Source organism: Equus caballus, unplaced genomic scaffold (genome assembly GCF_041296265.1).
Source record: "Equus caballus isolate H_3958 breed thoroughbred unplaced genomic scaffold, TB-T2T haplotype2-0000700, whole genome shotgun sequence".
NCBI classification, from domain to species: Eukaryota; Metazoa; Chordata; class Mammalia; order Perissodactyla; family Equidae; genus Equus; species Equus caballus.
In genome coordinates, this window is record NW_027221971.1 from 86,040 (window position 1) to 107,070 (window position 21,031).

The 21,031-nt window shown below is 38.0% G+C and overlaps 1 protein-coding gene across 4 annotated transcripts in view; it reads left to right on the forward strand.

Moving 5' to 3' along the window:
* The window catches only part of LOC138922298 (proline-rich protein HaeIII subfamily 1-like), a 64,606-nt gene extending 44,031 nt beyond the window's left edge, over window positions 1-20,575 (forward strand). For 2 of the 4 annotated variants that reach the window (XR_011435365.1, XR_011435362.1), the window contains 2 exons: window positions 3,217-3,285; window positions 19,572-20,575. The gene's annotated coding sequence lies outside the window, so the exon portion shown is untranslated. Of the gene's footprint in view, window positions 1-3,216; window positions 6,872-19,571 lie in introns of those variants that run through there. The other 2 variants (XR_011435363.1, XR_011435361.1) reach the window with 2 other exon arrangements.
* The last annotated feature ends 456 nt before the right edge of the window (window positions 20,576-21,031 follow it).

Genomic DNA, 21,031 nt, shown 5'->3' on the forward strand with positions numbered 1-21,031 from the left:
CTTTGTGAAAATGGTAACAGTCTGCCTCTTTAGGATTTTCATGTCATTTCTGAGGCCCCTCCACCATATGCATATGAAATAAACCTTTTTCTCCTGTTAATCTGTCTTTTGTCAGTTCAATTTGCAAGACCCCAGTTATTGAACCTGAGAAAGTAAAGGAAAAAATTTTTTTCCTCCTCATCAACATCATCTAGAATTACAAAAATTGCAAGAGTAAATTACCAATGTAGGAAAGGATAAGCAGATCAGGTCATTTACTGAATGCCCTTAGTTACTCAGATTTATTTCTAGAACAGAATTAAAACTCCAGGAAAAAAAAAAAGCACACGGGAGAAATAAGTACATATTAGAGGTGGCATTTCAAATCAGTGGAAAATGATAATTTTTCAGCAAATGATATTAAAGTAATTGGCTACATTTGGGAGAAAATTCAGGTGGTTCCTCCATTATTCCTCCCACCAAATTTTAGTCAGTATCCAGAAATTCAAATGACTAGCATTTACAAGGAAGTGCCCAACTTTTCTAATAATTAAAGAAGTACAAATTAAAACAATTTATTACTTTAGATCCATGATATTGGAAAGATTGGAACAAGCTTAAATTGCGTACACTGCTAATGGTGTGTGGTATAAAAGGGAATGACCCTGAAGAACAATTTGGGAAGATCCAGTAAAGTGGCAGATGTGCATAGCTATGACCCAGCAACTCTACTCTGGGGGCCTACTTTGGAAACCCTCACATGTACGTACACAGAGAGACATATAAGAATATTAACTGCAGCGCTCTTTCTAAATTGAAAACTGAGAACAACCTAGACACTCATCAACAAGAAAACGGATAAATTCATTTATATGTGAAAACACATTAAAGTACCATATATTGTTTCTTTCCGATGTTTTAAGATATGTGATGTACAATGAACTGCACATACCTAAAGTGTACAATTTGATAAGTTTTGTCTTGTTATATACTACTCAAACTATAACCACGATCAAAATAAGGAACATATCCATCACACACAAAACTTCTCTTGCTCCTTTGTAGTCTATCCCTGTCTCTTCCCTCTGTGCCCCATCCCCAGGAGACCTCTGATTATTTTGTCACAATAGATTTGTTTGCATTTTCTAACACTTCTTTCTCTCAGCATCACTGTTTAGAGATTCATCCATGTTGTTGTATCAGTTGTCATTTCTTTTATTGCTAAGTAGCACCCATTATATAGATATAACGCAATTTGTTTATCTGTTCCCCCGCTGATGGGCTTTTGAGTTGTTTGCGGTTTGGGGCTATTACAAATAAAGCTGCTATAAAGAATCTTGTACAAGTTTTCATGTGCATGTATGTTCACATTTCTCTAGAAGTGGGAGTACTGAATCAACTGGAAGGTGAAGTCTTGACTGTTTAAGAACCTGCCAAAATGTTTTCCAAAATAGTTAGTTTAAACATCTGATCAAATCTTTTGCCCATGTGATAAACTGGATTCTCTTATTATTATTGAGTTGTAAGAATTTTATGTCTATTCTAGATACAGTTACTTTGTCAGATACGTGTTTTGAAAACACTTTCTCTCAATCTGTGGCTGGATCGTCTATTTTCTTATGTGTCTTTTAAGGAACAAAAATTTTTAATTTTCATGAAGTCAAATTTATTGACTTTTCTTTTATAGTTTATGCCTTTTATTTTAGTTTATGCTTTATTTAAGAAATTTTTGCTTAACCCAACATCACTAAGATTTTCTCCTATATTTTCTTCTAGAAAATTTATAATTTTGGCTCTTATATTTAGACACTTATTATGATCCATTTTGAACTAATATTTCCATATGGTGTGAAACAACGATTAAGACTTTTTTTTGCGTATATGGCTCTCCAATTTCCTATCACCATTTATTGAAAAGATGATCATTTCCTCTTTGAATTCTCTTGGCTTCTTTGTCAAAAATCATTTGTCCACAGGATAGCCACATAAAAAGAATGAAGTTGTACAGCTATCTCATACCATATACAAAAATTTACTCAAATGGATCAAAGAGCTAAATGCAAGAGCTAAACCTATAAACTCTTACAAGACTACGTAGATTTAAATCTTTGTGACCTTGGATTAGGCAATGGTTTCTCAGATTTGAATAGACATTTCTCCAAAGAAGATATACAAATGGCCAATAAACACATGAAAAAATACTCAACATAATTAACTAATAGGGAAATGCAAATTAAAACCAAATGAGATACCACTTCACATCTGCTTGGATGGCCATAATCACCAAAGACAGGTAAGTGTTGGCTAGGGTGTAGAAAAATTGGAACATTCATGCTGTTGGGAATGTAAAATAGTGCAACTGCTTGGGATATTTTCCAAAGTCTGGCAGTTCTTCAAAAGGTTAAGCATAAAGTTACTCAGCAGTTTCACTCCCAAGTATATAACCAAGATAACTGAAAACGTATGTCCTCGCAAAAACTTGTAAACAAATGCTCATAGCAGAATGATTTGTAAAAGCCCCAAAGGGGAAGCAAATGTCCATCAACTCATGAATAAATAACCAAAAAGGTGGTATATCCATACAATGAAATATTACTAAGCAAGGAAAAGAAATGATACATGCTACAACATTGAAAGCATTAAACTAAGTGAAGAATCCAGTCACAAAAGACCACATATTGTATGATACCATTTATGTGAAATGTCTAGAATAGGCGAGTCCATTGAAACAGAAAGTAGATTGGTGGCTGCCTAGGGCCAGGGTAGGAGGATTCAGGAGGAAATGGGGAGTGACTGCTAATTGATACAGGGTTTCTTTTGTGGGTGACCTAAATTTTCTAAAATTAAATAGTAATGATGGTTGCGCAACTCTCTGAATATACGAAAAACCGTTTAATCGTACATTTAAAATGCGTGAATTGTATTGTATGTGAATTATATCTTAATAAAACTGTTACTTTAAAAATCTATTGTCCATAAATTTGTGAGTCTACTTCTGAACTCTCTATGGTGTTCCGCTGGCCTGTGACTATTCCAATACCACGTTGTCTGGATTACTGTCTCTTTATGATAAGCTTGGAATCAAGTAGTTTTAGTCCTTCTACTTTGCTCTTCTATTTCCAAGTTGTTTTGGCTATTCTATATCCTTTGTAGTTCCATATTCATTTTAGGGTTGACTAATGTATTTCTTCAAAAGAACCTATTGAGATTTTCATTGAGATTCTCTCAAATCTACAGGTCAATTTGAGGAAAAATGACAACTGAGTCTTCCGATCCATGAACCAGTATCTCTCTCCATTTATTAAGGTAATCTTGGATTTCTGTCAGCAATGTTTTACACTTCTCAGTGTATAGTCCTGAATATCTTTTCTCAAATTTATTCCTAGAAAATCCATGTTTACGTTATTGAAAATGGTACTTTAAATTTCAGTTTGACCATTTCTTGCTAGACATAGAAATGTAACTAATTTTTGCATATTGACCTCGTATCTGCAATGTTGCTAGACTCACTTAAAAGTTCTAGTAGCTTTTATTTGTAGATTCCTCAGGGTTTTCTTAGACAATTATGCACTTGAAAATAAAGACAGTTTTACTTCTTTTCCAATCTGCATGTTTGATTTTTTCTTTTGCCTTACGGTACTGTCTAGGACCTCCAATAGAAGTGGTAGGTAAACATTGTTGCTTCATTCCAGATCTTAGGGTAAAAGCATTCAGTCTTGCATCCTGAAATATAATGTCAACTGTAGGGTTTTTGTAGATACTCTTTATCAGGTGGAAAGAATTCCCTTTTATTCCTTGTTTGTTGAGAGTTATTGTACTGAATGAATCTTTGTGCATCGAATGTTTTTATATATATATTAAAATGATTATTTTTTCTTTAGTTTGTTGATATGGTAAACTATATTAATTGATTTTAACATTAAGTCAACTTTGCATTCCTGGGTTAAACCCCACTTGGTCATGATATATTTTGTTTTTTCACTCAATTCATGATAAGTTGTTTGTTCAAAAATTGTGAAGAATTTTTCCATCTATTTTCATGAGGGATATTGGTTTATAGTTCTTTTTTCTTGTAATGTCTTTATCTGGTTTTGGTATCAGGATAATGTTGGCTACATAAAGTGAGTTGGACAGTATTCCTTCCTCTTTAAAAGTCTGGAAGATTTTGCGTAGAACTGGTGTACTCCCTCCTGGGATGTTTGGAAGAAGGTGGGGGGGGAATAGGGAAATGCTTGTCAAAGGGTACAAACTTGTAGTTATAAGACAAATAACCTTTGGGTCCTATTGTACAGCATAGTGATTATAGTTAATGATACTGTATTGTATACTTGAAATTTTTTAAGAGAGTAGTTTTGTTTGAGGAAGATTAGCTCTGAGCTATCATCTGCCACCAATCTTCCTCTTTTTGCTGAGGAAGATTGGCCCTTAGCTAACATATGTGCCCATCTTCCTCTACTTTACATGTGGGACGCCTGCCACAGCATGGCTTGATAAGTGGTTCCCATGTCCGTGCCCAGGATCCGAACCGGTGAACCCTGGGCCGCTAAAGCAGAGCACGCAAACTTAACTGCTATGCCACTGGGCCAGCCCCAAGACAGTAGATCTGAAGTGTTCTCACCACACACAACAAAAAAGTAACTGTGATGGATGTGTTAGTTAACTTGACTGTAATAATCATTTCACAATGTATGTGTATATCAACGGTTTGCATTGTACACCTTAAGTACATGCAATTTTTATTGTCAATTATACTTCTGTAAAGTTCGAAAAAAAATGTTTAGTAGAATTCAGCCATAAAGTCATCTAGGCCTGAAGTGGAAATCAATTTCCTTAGTAGGCATAAAGCTAGTTATGTTCTTTATATCTTTTTATTAAGGGTAAAAAACAGCTTTATTGAGATATAATTTACATACCATACCACTCACCCATTACAAGTGTACAATTCAGTGGGTTTCGATATATTACATTATTGATTTTTTAAAATTGTGGTAAAATATATTCAACATAAAATTTGTCATTTTAACCATTTTTAAGTGTACAATTCAGTAGCACTAATTCCATTCAAAATGTTGTGCAACCTTCACCACTGTTTTCAAAACTTTTTCATCACCCCCAACAGAAAGTCTGTAATTGTTAAGCAATAAGTCTCCACCCTACCCTCTCTCTAACCCCTGGTTATGTCTAATCTACTTTCTATTTCTATGAATTTGCCTATTCTAGATACTTCATATCAGTGGATTCATACAGTATTTGTCCATTTGCATGGCTTATTTCATTTAGCATAATGTTTTCAGTGTTCATCCATGTTGTGTCATGTATCAGATCTTTATTCCTTTTTATCATTGAATAATATACCTTTGTACATATACACTACGTTTTGCTTATCCTTTCATCTGTGGATGGACACTTGGATTGTTTTCACCTTTTGGTTTTAGTGAATAATGCTTCAATGAACATTGGCATAAAAATATCTGTTTGAGTCCCTGCTTTGAATTCCTTTGGATATATACTTTCAGCTTTCAACATCTGACCATGATGCGTCTTGGTGTAGCCCTCCTTTCATTTCTCCGACTTAGAGTTTGTTGAGCTTCAGGGATATATATTGTTTTTATCATATTTGGGAAGTTTTCGATCACTACATAGTCAATATTTTTCTGCTCTTTTCTCTCTCTCCTCTCCTTCTGTTACTTCCATTACACATAGGTTGGTGTGCCTAATGGTGTTCCACAATTCTCTAAGGCTCTGTTCATTTTTCCTCATTCTTTTTTCTCTCTGCTCCTCAGATTGCATAATCTCCATCAGTCTGTGTTTAAGTTTTCGGGTTTGTCCATCTTTCGGTTCAGATTTATTGTTGGGCTCCTTTAGTGAGTGATTGTCCAGCCACACCCTTGATGTTCTCTCCAGAACAGATTTTCTCATTTTTTTGTAATGTAGATAGGTTGAGAACTTTCAAATCTTCAATTTTGGTTTCTTTTTCTAACTTGCACCTCAGAACTCTTCCAGCCTCTACCCATTCCCCAGTTCTAAAGCCACTTCCACAATTTTAAGTATCTGTTACAGCAGCACCCTACATCCTGGTACCAAAATCTGTATTAGTTTGCTAGGGCTGCCTTAACAAATTACCACAGACTGGGGGGCTTAAACTACGGAAATTAATTTTTTCACAGTTCTGGAGGTGAGGAGTCCAAGATCAAGTTGTGGGCAGAGCTGTTTCTTCTGAGGCCTCTCTCCGTGGTTTGTAGGTTACCGTCTTCTCCCTGTGTCTTCACGAGGTCTTCCCTTTAGACGAGTCTTTGTCCAAATTTCTTCTTCTTGTTTGGACGCCAGTCATATTGGATTAGAGCCCATCCTAATGACCTCATTAAAGACCTTTTCTCCAAATACAATCACATTATGAGGTACTGGGAGTTAGGACTTCAACATACGAATTTTTCAGGAACACACTTCAGCCCGTGACATACTTCCTGGTATGGAACCTGCATCCTGTCAGCAAGCTGGGGTGTGGGTGCTCAGGGCCCAGTGTTTTCAACCTGCTCCTACCTGTGGTAGAGGTCCACCTTCCAAGTAGGGGCTACTTGGGGTAACAGAGCCCCAGTCCTCTTGGCTACATTTGCCTGGAATAGAACTTCTGCAACATGAAGCTGAGAACGTTAGAGACTGCAGCAGCCTGCTCTCCCAGGGAGAAACTCTCACCCTAGACTGCGAGCTAAGAGGAGAGAGAGGGTCTCATTTTCTTGTAAAGCTGGATCACTCCGACTTGTAGGAGGGGTGGAGGTAGGAGTGGGACATGGCTCAAATGGCACAGACTTGCTGTTCTTACCCAGATTTACTAGATTTTCCTGAGTAAATGTTTTTTAATTTGCTGTATGCCATTAGGACAATTTCCAGAAAATTTAAATTTAAAAATAATAATAATTTTTACCATTTTTTTTTTGAGGAAGATTAGCCCTGAGCTAACATCTGCTGCCAATCCTCCTCTTTTTTTGCTGAGGAAGACTGGCCCTGAGCTAACGTCTGTGCCCATCTTGCTCTACTTTATGTGTGGGATGCCTACCACAGCATGGCTTGCCAAGTGGTGCCATGTCCACACCCAGGATCCGAAGCGGCGAACCCCGGGCCGCCAAAGTGCAATGTGCGAACTTAACCACTGTGCCACAGGCTGGCTCCAATTTTGATCATTTAAATGATCGTTTCATGGGGAAATGTTCTGCCGAGCTCCTTATACCACCATTCTGGAAGTCCTGTCTCTATTACTTCTTGAGTCAACTTGGCTAGTTTGTGTCTTTCAAGGAATTTGTCTATTCAATCTAAGTCATTAGTTTGTTGGCGTAAAATTGTCTACTCTATTCCCATATCACTTTTAATGTTTGAAGGTTCTGTAGTGATGTCTTCTCTCTCTTTCCTGATATTATTTATTTGTGTCTTTTCTCTTTTTTATCCTTATTGGACTTGCTTGAGATTTGTCAGTTTTATTGATCTCAGACAAATCGTTTTTGGTTTAATTGGTTTTCTCTCTTTTTGTCATTTTTGGTTGTTTTTTATTTTTATTGATTTCTTCCTTTCATTTACTTTTTTCCTACTTATTTGGGTTTACTTTGCTCTTCTTTTTCTGGCTTCTTAAGCTTTAACCATAGTTTTGAGAATTTTCTTCTCTTCTCTTCTGAGTTTTTAATGCTATAAATTTTCCTCTAAGAACTGCCTGGGTATACCCCACAAATTTTGATATGTCATGCTTTCATTTCCATTCTATTCAAAATATTTTAAAATTTCTTCTGGGATTTCTTCTTTGATGCATGAGTTATTTAGAAATACGTTTAGATTCCATATATATGCGGATTTTTCAGTTATCTTTTTTAAGATTTTATTTTTTTCCTTTTTCTCCCCAAAGCCCCCTGGTACATAGTTGTATATTCTTCGTTGTGGGTCCTTCTAGTTGTGGCGTGTGGGACGCTGCCTCAGCGTGGTTTGATGAGCAGTGCCCAGTCCGCGCCCAGGATTCAAACCAACGAAACACTGGGCCGCCTGCAGCGGAGCGCGTGATCTTAACCACTCGGCCACGGGGCCAGCCCCTCAGTTCTCTTTCAAATACTGTTTTCTCTGAGTTTGAAAATTTTTGTAATTGAGGTCACGTTGGTTTTTAATATTGTGTAAATTTCAGGTGTACATCATTATATTTCAGCTTCTGTATAAGTTACATCATGTCCACCACCAAAAGTCTAGTTTCCGTCTGTCACCATATATATGTGCCCCTTTACCCCTTTTGGCCTTCCCCCACCCTCTTCCCCTTTGGTAACCACCAATCTGTTCTCTGTTTCTGTGTGTTTGTGTGTTTGTTTGTTTATATTCCACATGAGTGAAATCATACAGTATTTGTCCTTCTCTGTCTAACATTTCACTTAGCATAATACCCTCAAGGTCCATCCGTGTTGTCTCAAATGGCACAATTTCGTCTTTTTTATGGCTGGGTCGTATTCCATTGTGTGCATATACCACATCTTTATCCATCATCTGTTGATGGGCACTTAGGTTGCTTCCCGGTTGTGGCTATTGTGAATAATGCTGCAATGAACATAGGGGTACATGTATCTTTTCAAATTAGTGTTTTCGTCTTCTTTGGATATCTACCCCGAAGTGGAATAGCTGGATTGTATGGTAGTTCTATTCTTAATATTTTGAGAAATCCCCATACTGTTTTCCGTAGCGGCTGTAGCAGTTTGCATTCCCACGAGCAGTATATGAGGCTCCCCTTTTCTCCACATCCTCTGCAACTCTTGTTATTTCATGTCATTTTAGTAATAGCCATTCCAATGGATGTGAGGTGATATCTCATTGTAGCTTTGGTTTGCATTTCTCTAATTATCAGTGATGTTGAGCATCTTTTCTTTTCTTTCCTTTTTGGAGAAGATTAGCCCTGAGCTAACTTCTGCTGCCAATCCTCCTTTTTTTGCCGAGGAAGACTGGCCCTGAGCTAACATCCGTGCCCATCTTCCTCTATTTTATGTGGGATGCCTGCCAGAGCATGGCTTGAGAAGCATTGTGTAGGTCTGCCCCCGGGATCTGAACTGGAGACCCCAGGTTGCCAAAGTGGAAGGTGTGAACTTAACCGCTGTGCCAACGGGCCGTCCCCTGAACATCTTTTCATGTGCCTGTTGGCCATCTGTAAATCTTCTTTGGAAAAATGTCTGTTCATATCCTCTGCCCATTTTTTGATTGGATTGTTTGTTTTGTTGTTGTTGAGTTGTGTGAGTTCTTTATATATTTTGGAAATTAACCCCTTATTGGATATATGACTTGCAAATACTTTCTCCTAGTTGGTGGATTGTCTTTTCATTTTGTTGATGGGGAAGACTTTTAGTTTGATGTAGTCCCGTTTGTTAATTTTTTTCTTTGTTTCCAGTGCCTGAGGAGACATGGTATTCAAAAAGATACTGCGAAGACTAATGTTGAAGAGCATACTGGCTATGTTTTCAGCTAGGAGTATTATGGTTTCATGTCTTACATTCATCTCTTTAATCCATTTTGAGTTGATTTTTGTGTATGGTGTAAGATAATAGTCTACTTTCATTCTTTTGCCTGTGGCTGTCCAGTTTTGCCAACACCATTTATTGAAGAGACTTTCCTTTCTCTATTGTCTGTACTTAGCTCCTTTGTCGAAAATTAGCTGTCCGTAAATGTGTGGTTTTATTTCTGGACTCTCAGTTCTGTTCCATTGAGCTGTGTGTGTGTTTTGTACCAGTACCATGCTGTTGTGATTACTGTAGTTTTGTAGTATGTTTTGAATTCAGAGATTGTGATACCTCCAGCTTTGTTGGTTTTTCTCGAGATTGCTTTGGCTTGTTGTTAGTTTCTAATGTAATACCATTGTGGCCAGAAAGCATAGTTTTTATTATTTGAATTCTTTTACATTTATTGAGACTTTCTTTACGGCCAATCTTACAGTCTATCTTGGTCAGTGATCCAGTTGTATTTGGGAAAAATGTTAGGTAGAATGTTGGTTGATAGAGTTATTCGGGTCTTCCTTTACTGATTTTTCTGTCTACTTCATTTGTCATTTATTGAGAGAAGGGTATTGACATCTATAATAGTGGCTATAATTGTGGATTGGTGCAGTTCTTTTAATTTTATCATTTTCTGTTTTATGTATCTTGAAGTTCTGTCATTAGGTGAATATGTATTTAGTGTTGTTGTTCTTTTCCGTACAATTTGACAGTCTCTACCTTTTCATGACAGTCTCTATCTTTTCCTGTTTCAAAAATCTCTGCCTTTTGATTTTTTTTTACAGCATTCACAGTTAAAATGATTACTGGTTGTTGTGATTAAAGTGGTTAAATGTACCATTGTGCTATTTATTCATTCTCTCTCTTATTTGTGATCTCTTTGTATTTTTTTTCTGCCTTCTTTTAGAAGGCAGAAAATTTTACATTTTCTAATTCCATTTAATCTCCTTTATTGACTTGTTAGGAATAAGTCAATATTCTTTTCATGTTATCTGTACTCTTTGTTTTCTTTATTTTATAAGTTGTTTTAGGGTTTATATTAGACATCTTCCACTTATTGCGCTCTACCTTCTGATCATATTATTATCCTTCATGTATAGTATAAGCTCATTACAATAGTTTACTTTCATTTCACCTTTCCTAGATTTTAGGTTATTGTGGATATACATTTTATTTCTACATATATTAGTAACCCCACATGCATTGTTACATTTTTGTTTTAACCGGTCAGTAATGTTTTAAAGATGTTTAAAAATTAGGGAAAAGTGTATTTTGTATTTACTCACAAACTTTGCGTTTCCAGTGCTCTTTATTTCCTTGTGTATATCCAGAATTATAGTTGGTGTCATTTTCCTTCTGTCTGGAGGATTTTCTTTAATATGTATTATAATACTGGGCTGCTGGTGATGAATTTTAGCTTTGATATGTCTGAAATAGTATTTATTTCATTTTCATTTCTGAAATGTATGTTTACTGGATATAGAATTCTGGGCAACCATTATTTTTCTTTCAGCTCTTTAAAGGTGTTGCTCCGTTGTCTTCTGGCTTTCATTCAATCCAGTGAGAAGTCTGCTGTAATTCTCATTTTTCTTCTGTACACGTGTCTTTTTTTGGGCTGCTTTTACGTTTTTTCCTTATCACTGATTTTAAGCAATACGATTATGATGTGCATTGGTGTAGTTTTCTTTGTTTCTTCTGCTTGGGGTTCATTGAGCTTCTTGGAAATATGAGTTTATGGTTTTCATTAAGTTTGGAAAAATTTCATCCGTCAGTCCTTCAAAATTTTCAGTCCTATCCGTCTCCTCCTTTTTGGGAGTGCAGTTATATCTGTATTAGGGCACATGATGTTTTTCTATAGCTCGCTGATGTTTAGTTTTTTCCAATCTTTCCTCTCTCTCATTTTAGATGATTTCTGTTGTCTTTAAGTTCATTAATCTTCTTCTACAGTGTCTAACCTGTTGATAATTTTAACCATACTGTTTTTCTTCTCAGACATTGTATTTTCACTTCTAGATGTTTATTTGTGGTTTGTTTTGTTTGTTTCCTTTTAGATTAACAAAGGTTCTTTTACCATGCTAAAAATATAAAATATACCATCTTAACCATTTATGAGTGTAGCACAATTCAGTAGTGTTAAGTAAATTCATATTGCTGAGGAATAGATTTCTTTTACATCTTCCATATCTCCTTAAAATGCTCATCTTTCATCCTTCTTGAACATATGAACTATATTTATACTAAGTGTTTAAACATTCTTGCCAACTATTTCTGTCATCTCTGGGTCTGTTCATATCGATTGATTTTTCTTTTCATTTTAGGTCTTATTTTCCTGTCTCTTGCATATCTGGTAATTTTTTTTTGTCAAGTGCCACATAGTGTGAATTTTATTTTCTTAGTTGTTGGAGTTTCTGTATTTTTTTTCTAAAATATTTTCAGGCTTTGTTTTGAGATTCAGTTAAGCCATTTGTAATCAACTCTGCCATTTTGAGGCTTGCTTTCTTGCTTTGTTAGGTGGATCCAGTACAACTTTTAGTATAGGACTAATTTGGTCCCAACACTGATGTGATACCCTCTTGAGAATGTCCTTGTATTAGGAGGTTTTTTTTATTTGGCTAGTGGGAATATAGAGTATTACCAGCCCTGTGTGAGTTCTGGGATGGCTATACTTGAATCTTTCTCATGGTCTTTCACTGGCCTTGAGTAGTTTCCTCACACACCTGCATTGATCAGTACTCATTTGGAGCTCTTCCTGCGCAGATCTGTCTTCTCTCATACTTCATCCCATAAATGCTCATAAGATTTCCTTGTATGAGCTCTGTATCTTTAGCTCCTGGAACCAGCAGGCTCCGTTTGGGTACTTCCTGCCTGCACATAGCCTAAAAATTCTCTCCAGGCTGTAAGCTGGGGCAATAATATGGCTCACATCTTTTGTTTCATTTCTCTCAGAGATCATTATCTTTCACTGACTGTTGTCTAATATCTGGAAACCACTGTATGTTTTGTCCGGTTTCTTAGTTGTGTGTGGTGGGAGGATAAGTCTTGTTGTTTTCTTTTTAATCCAGTTGTGTTTACCCCATCATTGCTAGAACCCCAAATCTCAAAAATACTACATATTGATAACAGATACATACAGATGTAGTAAAAGTACAAAGAAAAGCACAAGAAGGATAAATTCTAAATTCAGAATAGTGGTTACTTCTGGGGAAGCTGGGAGAAAGAGGAATGTGATTAGGTATAAAAAGAGACCTATAGGGGGCCATCCCCATGGCCGAGTGGTTAAGTTCATGCTCTCCACTTCCACGGCCTGGGGTTCGCTGGTTCGGATCCTCGGCATAGACCTACACACCGCTCATCAAGCCATGCTGTGGCAGCCTCCCACATAGAAGAACTAGAATGACTTATAACTAGGATATAGAACTATGTACTGGGGCTTTTGGGAGACAAAAAAGAGGAAGCTTGGCAACAGATGTTAGCTCAGGGCCAATCTTCCTCACCAAAAAGCGTGCAAAAACAAGACCTATGACTATTTTTATAATATTTTATTTCATAAGCTGGGTATTGGGCACATAGGTATTTGGCTTAGTGTTAGTCACATTTAATATCAGTCCTGAAATATTTCACAATTGAAAGATTTCAAACAGAACAAAGGATTAAGTTTTTTAAAAAGACAAACTGAAAATGCTAGAAGAAAAAGCAGGTATGTCTTAGTGGTGTCTATAACCTTTTACTCCCTCTACAAATGGATGTATAATATGTAAGAAATAGTCTTCAAATTAATATTATCAATCATTCATAAAAAACATTGAGCCGGTCTTGTGCCCATTTCTTTGATTTTTGCTCTGAGAAGTTGATATGGAGAATATATGTATTTCCAGACTGTTCTTGACTTTTAGAAAAGTTTAAGGCACCTTGACTGAAGTGAGCAAACTAGAATCCTGAGTAGGGACAATGAGGTCACATTCTGTGGATTCATTCTTCCAGGTCTGCAAAACAGTAAGAAACCATTTCCTCAGTATTAGAGGGATCAGATAGCAGCAAGACTCGGAAAGCTTCACCAAACTGTCTTCTGTTTCTACCATATGCCTCCCAGAGGAACCAGAACTAGCAATTCTAATGGCCTTGCACAGTTGTAGGAGAACTCCTGCCACTACCATGCATGTATCTATGACTTTCCCTCCTTTATATTTTCCCCTGTGAACATGAAGGACTATAGTAGTAGTTAATTATGTTTTCCGAATATTTCTGATTCTCTGCCTTCCAGGACGTGGTAGGACTGCGATTCCCAGATTCTTGGTTTGGGTGGGGTCATGTGAATAGTTCTGGTTAATAAAGTATAGGTGGAAGAAATCTGTGTCACTTACAGACTAGAGCTTTTCATTGCTGGTGTGAGGCCCTTCAGAATCTTACTTCCTTTTGTCACAGCAACCTGCAAGTTTCAGTTTGGTGGCTGCTCTCTCAGCCTGGGTCCTGGAATTAGATAAAAACTAGAGTTCCCAGATGATCCTTGATGAGATTATGATACAATCAAGAAATAAACCTTTGCTGAGAAAGTGCTAAAAATTCCTTTGTATCATTCAGTTCAAATGTCCCTTCAGAGAGGCAATCCTTGACCACGCAGTCTAAAACCCACCGCAAATATCAGTTGCTGTCTAACACAATCCCCTGTTTAATTGTCTTCATAGTACTCTTTACTTTCAGAAATGGTTTTATTTATCTGCACTTCTTTATTCTATTCCCCACCCCCTGCCAAAAAAAGCCCCCAGAATACTCCATGAGAATAGAAGACTTGCCTGTTTCATTCACTGCAGTATTCCCAGCACTTTGAGGATAGAGAGACATGAAAGAATCAGATTAGCCTGATTTTTACAGGCCATGGTAAGTGCAATGTGAAGTCACTGAAGGGTAATGAGACTCTGACTACTTTTGGAGAATGGACTGGAAGTGGGCAACAGTGGAAGTGAAAGTAGATCAGTCAGTAAACTCTAGCATTGTTCTAGGCAAGATAAAGGGGGGTTGAACAAGTATGGTGTTTGCAGATCAAAAAGATAGGTCTTGTTTATGTGGGAATTAGGGAAGAGAAGCATCAAGAAGACTCTTAGGTTGCTGGCTTTAATAACTAGATAAATGGAGGTGCCATTTAATGAGATGGGGAATATAAGGGAAGAGCACTTTGGGGGGACTGTGGCAGAGAGTTGGATATCTAGAATTTCCTTCTGACTATGTTATGAAGACATCCTAGTCAAGATATCAATTAAACAGCTAGATACTGTCCATGAAAATAATCCATAAGCAATCTATAAACGAAAATATGGGTGAATTTGTTCTGAGCTGAAATCTGAGGACCATGGCCCGGGGCCTTTCTTCCCACAGGAAGAAAGGGCACCAAAGAAGTGAGGTGTACAGAGTGGTTATATACCGCCAAGCAGGACGTTTCACATATGATTGAAATGTCCCTCCCACAATAGTCACAAGATTGCCCTGTCGGCACAGCTCTTGATGGACACCGCAGGTAGTGGGTCTGCTATCTCAGAGGGCGTAGCAGGAGGCAAGTCTGTTGTCTCGAGCTGGGCAGTCACAGGTGAGCACAGCAATCAGTTTCTAGCCTAAGGAAAGACGCTTAAGCCTTAAGGAGATGCCAACTTTGGGAGAGGGAGGGAAGTTGCACCTTTATCTCAAGGGCCTTTGTTCTTGCCATAGGGAATATCTAAAGCAGATATACAATGCATGCTCAACAGCCACGGTCAGGCCCTTTTGGAAAGACAAGGTGAGGCCGAATTAGGTTTACACCAAATGGCTTCCTCATATTCTCCAATATATCCTATTGCTTGCCATTTTTATTTGTCAATACAAACAAGTTGAACTCAGATTTGGGATGCAGATATAAACCTGAGAATTTATAAACCATTTAAGATCACCTGTGTTGGGGAAGTGGGAGAATTCCTCCCCCACCCCTTTTTCTTAAGGTTCTTATGGCTGGTCAAATAATTTAAAAGGCAGGTTAGCAGGAGAAAAATCAAACAAAGTTTAATAGCATGTATACATGGGAGAAACTCAGGAGAAACAGTAACTCAGTCATCTGGCTGAGGCTGCCTGTTTAAATTTCTTCAGCTACAGACAAGGAGGATGTTGGGGGTAGTGATTTGGAGCTTCAAAGGGGAGGAAGGCAACTCCTGGAAATGGAAAAGCAAATGTTTGGTAAATAGAACTTTGATAAGAATGGGCTTAGCAAGGATCCTCCCAGTCTACCAGATACCCAGAGTTATCTAAGGTGATGGCTTGTCCTGGGGACTGGCCTTTATTTTAAATTTCTTTTAGTCAGTTGGGGAGAAGGTGGAATGTTCTTCCTGAGTCTTCTGAGCTTTTATTTTCTTCAGCTTGAAATAATCCACATACCAGAGTGGTGCATCTTGCGGTGGGCGGGGCGGGGGTGTGGGCATGCCCTGAACCCCATCACCTGCATAGGAAAAATAGATTTCAACATTTAGGGGTTAGATAGTATAAGAGGAGCCACTAAAAGTGAGAGAAGCATGGGCTATCCAGAAACCCAACAAGAAAAGTATTTCAAGGAGCAAGTACTCAACTGCTTTGAATGCTGCTAAGAACTCATTTAAGAGAACAGAGAATTTATATTTTTTTCAGCTTTGTTGAGGTATAATTAACATTAAAAAATTGTACATAGTTAATGTATACATTGTGATGAAGTTGGACAATATGCTTACACCCATGATACCATCACCACAATCCTGGTAATAAATATATCCATCACCTCCAAAAGATTTCTTACGTCCCTTTGCTTTTGTGTGTGTGTGTGGGAAGAACATTTAACATAAGACTTATCCTCTTAAGTTTATAATGTTGTAGATCTCTAGAACTTATGTATCCTGCATAACTAAAACTTGATGCTGAACAACAACTCTCCATTTTCCCCACTCCCGTCCCCTGGCAACCACCAATCTATTTTCTGCTTGTCTAAGTTTGACTATTTTAGATACCTCCTATAGGAGAAATCATGCTATATTTGTCATTCTGTGACTGACTTGTTTCAGTTAGCATAATATCTTTTTTTTTATTGAGTTAATGATAGGTTACAATCTTGTGTGATTTCAGTTGTACATTAATATTTGTCATTCGTGTTGTAGGTGCACCATTTCACCCTTTGTGCCCGCCCCCCACCCCCCCTTTCCCCTGGTAGCCACTAATCTGTTCTCTTTGTCCACATTTTTAAATTCCTCCTATGAGTGGAGTCATACAGAGATTATCCTTCTCTAACTGGCTTATTTCACTTAACGTAATTCCCTCAAGGTCCATCCATGTTGTTGCAAATGGGATGATTTTGTTCTGTTTTGCAGCTGAGTAGTATTCCATTGTATATATATACCACAACTTCTTTATCCATTCATCTGTTGATGGGCACTTAGGTTGCTTCCATGTCTTGGCTATTGTAAATAATGCTGCAGTGAACATTGGGGTGCATAGGACTTTTGGGATTGCTGACTTCAAGCTCTTTGGATAGATACCCAGTAGTGGAATGGCTGGATCGTATGGTAGTTCTATTTTTAGTTTTTTGAGGAATCTCCATACTGTTTTCCATAGCGGCTGCAGTAGTTTGCATTCCCACCAGCAGTGTATGAGGGTTCCATTCTCTCCACAACCTCTCCAACATTTGTTACTATTAGCTTTAGATATTTTTGTCATTCTAATGGGTGTAAGGTGATATCTCAGTGTAGTTTTCATTTGCATTTTCCTGATGATCAGCGATGATGAGCGTCTTTTCATGTGCCTATTAGCCATCTGTATATCTTCTTTGGAGAAATGTCTGTTCATGTCTCCAGCCCATTTTTTGATCGGGTGGTTTGATTTTTTGTTGTTGAGTTGTGAGAGTTCCTTATATATTATGGATATCAAGCCTTTGTCAGATATATGACTTGCAAATATTTTTTCCCAGTTAGTGGGTTGTTTTTTTTGTTTCAATCCTGTTTTCATGTGCCTTGAAGAAGCTCTTTAGTCTGATGAAGTCCCATTTGTTTACTCTTTCTGTTGTTTCCCTTCTCTGAGAAGACATGGTGTCCGAAAAGATCCTTTTAATACTGATGTCAGAGAGTGTACTTGCCTACGTTTTCTTCTAGAAGCCTTATGGTTTCAGGTCTCACCTTTAGGTCTTTGATCCATTTTGAGTTTATTTTAGTGAATGGTGAAAAAGAATGGTCAGTTTTCATTCTTTTACATGTGGCTTTCCAGTTTTCCCAGCACCATTTTTGGAAAAGACTTTCTTTTCTCCATTGTATGCACTCAGCTCCTTTGTCGAAGGTAAGCTGTCCATAGATGTGTGGTTTTATTTCTGGGCTTTCAATTCTATTCCATTGATCTGTTCACCTGTTTTTGTACCAGTACCATGCTGTTTTGATTACTGTAGCTTTGTAGTAAGTTTTGAAGTCAGGGATTGTGATGCCTCCCGTTTTGTTCTTTTTTCTCAGGATTGCTTTAGCAATTCGGGGTCTTTTGTGGCCCCATATAAATTTTAGGATTCTTTGTTCTAATTCTGTAAAGAATGTCATTGGGATTCTGATGAGATAGCGTTGAATCTGTAGATTGCTTGAGGTAGAACGGACATTTTAACTATGTTTATTCTTCCAATCCATGTACATGGAATGTCTTTCCATCTCCTTATGTCGTCATCCAATTCTCTCAGAAAGGCCTTGCAATTTTCATTATATAGGTCCTTCACTTCCTTGGTTAAATTTACCCCGAGGTATTTTATTCTTTTTGTTGCGATTGTGAATGGTATTCAGTTAGCATAATATCTTCCGGGTCCATCTATGCTTTTACAAATGGTAGTATTTCCTTAATTTTTAAGTTTGAATAATGTTTAATTGTGTGTCTATCTCGCATTTTCCTCATTTTCTTTATCCACTTGACTATTGATGGACATTTGAGTTGTTTCTATATCTTGACTATTGTGAATAATGCTGCAATAAATGTGGGAGTGTAGATATCTCTTCACAATCCTAATTTCAAGTCTTTGCATATATACCGAGGAGTAGAATTGCAGGATCATGTGGTAGTCTATTTTAATGTGGTTTTTTTTGGTGAGGAAGATTGACCCTGAGCTAACACACCTGTTGCCAATCTTCCTCTTTTTGCTTGAGGAAGATTGTCGCTGAGCTAACATCTGTGCTAATCTTCCTCTACTGTATGTGGGATGCTTTCACAGTGTGGCTTGACGAATGGTGCTAGGTCCATGCCCAGGATCTGAACCTCCGAACCCCAGGTCGCCAAAGTGGAGCACACGAACTTAACCACTATGCCATCGGGTTGGCCCCAGTCTTCCTCTATTTTTTGTACGTGGGATGCCACCACAGAGTGGCTTGATGAATGGTGTGTCGGCCCACACCTGGGATCTGAACCCATGAAACCCCAGCCGCCAAAGTGGAGCGAATGAACTTCGCCACTATACCACCAGGCCAGCCTCTATTTTTAATTTTTCTTTTTTTTGAGGAAGACTGGCCCTAAGCTAACATCTGCTGCCAATCTTCCCCTTTGTGCTTGAGGAAGAGTGGCCTTGAACTAACGTCTGTGCCAATCTCCCTCTATTTTATATGTGGGTTGCTACCACAGCATGGCTTGACAAGCGGTGTATGTCTGCACCCGGGATCTGAACCTGCAAACCTGGGCTGCAGAAGCGGAGAGAGCTGAACTTAACCACTACACCACTGGGCCAGCCCCTACTTTTAATTTTTTGAGGAACCTCCATACTGTTTTCCATAGTGGCTGCACCATTTTACATTCCCATCGACAGTGTACAAGGGTTCCAATTTCTCCACATCCTTGCCAACACTTGCCATTTTTTGTTTTTTGGTAATAGTCATCCTAACATTTGTGAGGTGATATCTCAATTGTGATTTTGATTTGCATTTCTTATCAGATTTGGCAATATGGAGGTTATTCATAGGAAAACGTATGAATCAAAGAGGAGGAAAAGAGAGTCCACGTAGAACTCTTTCAAGAAGTTTTGCTATGAAAGCAAGCAGAGAAATAGGCTCAGCTAGAGGGATTACGGGGTAAAGAAAAGTGGTGTTTTGTCTTTGTTTTTTTAAGGTGAGCGATATTACAACATTTTTTATGATGAAGAGACCATCCAGCCTGAGGAGAGATTGATGATGCAGTAAAGAGAGGGGATAAGGAAAACAACTAAACCCCTAAGTGGGTAGCAGACATAGGAGTCCAGATCACAGCTGGAAAGACTGAAGATTAACAGAAGAAAAGCCACTTCCTTCTCTTTAATATGATGCAGAAGATAAATGCAGTTGTAGGAAGGATTGTACATTTAGTGGTGGGATGTGGGAGAAGTTCCCTATCTCGTGACTTTTTTCTGAAGTGTAAAGGAAAATCATTGGCCAAGAGAGAACATACAAAATAGTCATCGCGGAGAGCGAAAAAGTAAGTTTTCTAAAACCCTGGAAAAGGATGACCAGCTTAAGGTTTGTGATCAGGAATTTAAAGAAAGCTTGTCAACCTGAAAGCCAGTTCTTTGTGGCCAGGAAAGAGGGCAATAATGAAAAGTGTTCTAGAGAGAGCAAATACAGTGATTGTTGTAGCTTCTTATTTACCCTAAATGATCACTTAAAGTGTATAAGTACATTATAATCTATAACAATGTTAAAGAAAATATATAGCTAACAGAAGTTGGCAAGTAGAAGGAGCAAAGAAGTGTGAGAGGTTAGGTGTGTAAGTATCTTCATCTCGCACAGAGTGAGGAGCTAATGTATAATTTTGAAAGTTGAAAATCCAAAAAAACAGATGTTTGAAGTACTTACCTTATTTAAATTATACGGTTTATCATAAAATAACTAAAATACTAAGAGGAAATAGTTTAAATTATCTAAATCCTCACCTGTCATAAGTGAATCCACAATGTCAAAAATTGATAAAACAATTAGTGATTGAGATCCTTTAATTTATAAATATGGAGGCAGTCACCGGAAGAAATAAAAAACAAAGTGAAAAGTAATTGCCTGTGGAGAACTTTTGTCCCTCATTATTATTTTGTATGACTTGATTTTTTTCATAACAAATGTATGCGTTAGTATACTTTAATAAAATTAAAACAGAAACTATTTAACTGCGAATGAAGGCCTTGAAGTCAGGGCCAAGCTTTGATACAACTGGGTAGGTTTTGTCGAGGTGACATTTATTTCCAGCCCCTTCCCGTGCCCTCTGATTGGCTCTCTCGGAATTGGTTTTCTCCCAGTATCAAAGGGATTCACTGCCCTCCTGCCCCTGGCTTCCTCCCGCCTTCACTGAGGAAAAGCACATCTCTGGTTGTTTTCTGCTCCTCAACTTTGATCATTACAAAATGAGTCTATTCTTGGTCTCATTCTTAAAATGATTTGTTTTTGGCGCTCCGGGGCTCGCGCCCCTGCCTCGTGCCTGCGCCGCTCGTATGTAAATGAGGGCGCGTGACGCGGGACGCGGATGGACAAGGGAAGAGAGAGAGTGGCCGCTGCCCTCGCCGCCCGGTGCTGGAGCCCTCGGTGCGCGGCGGAGAGGAGAGGATG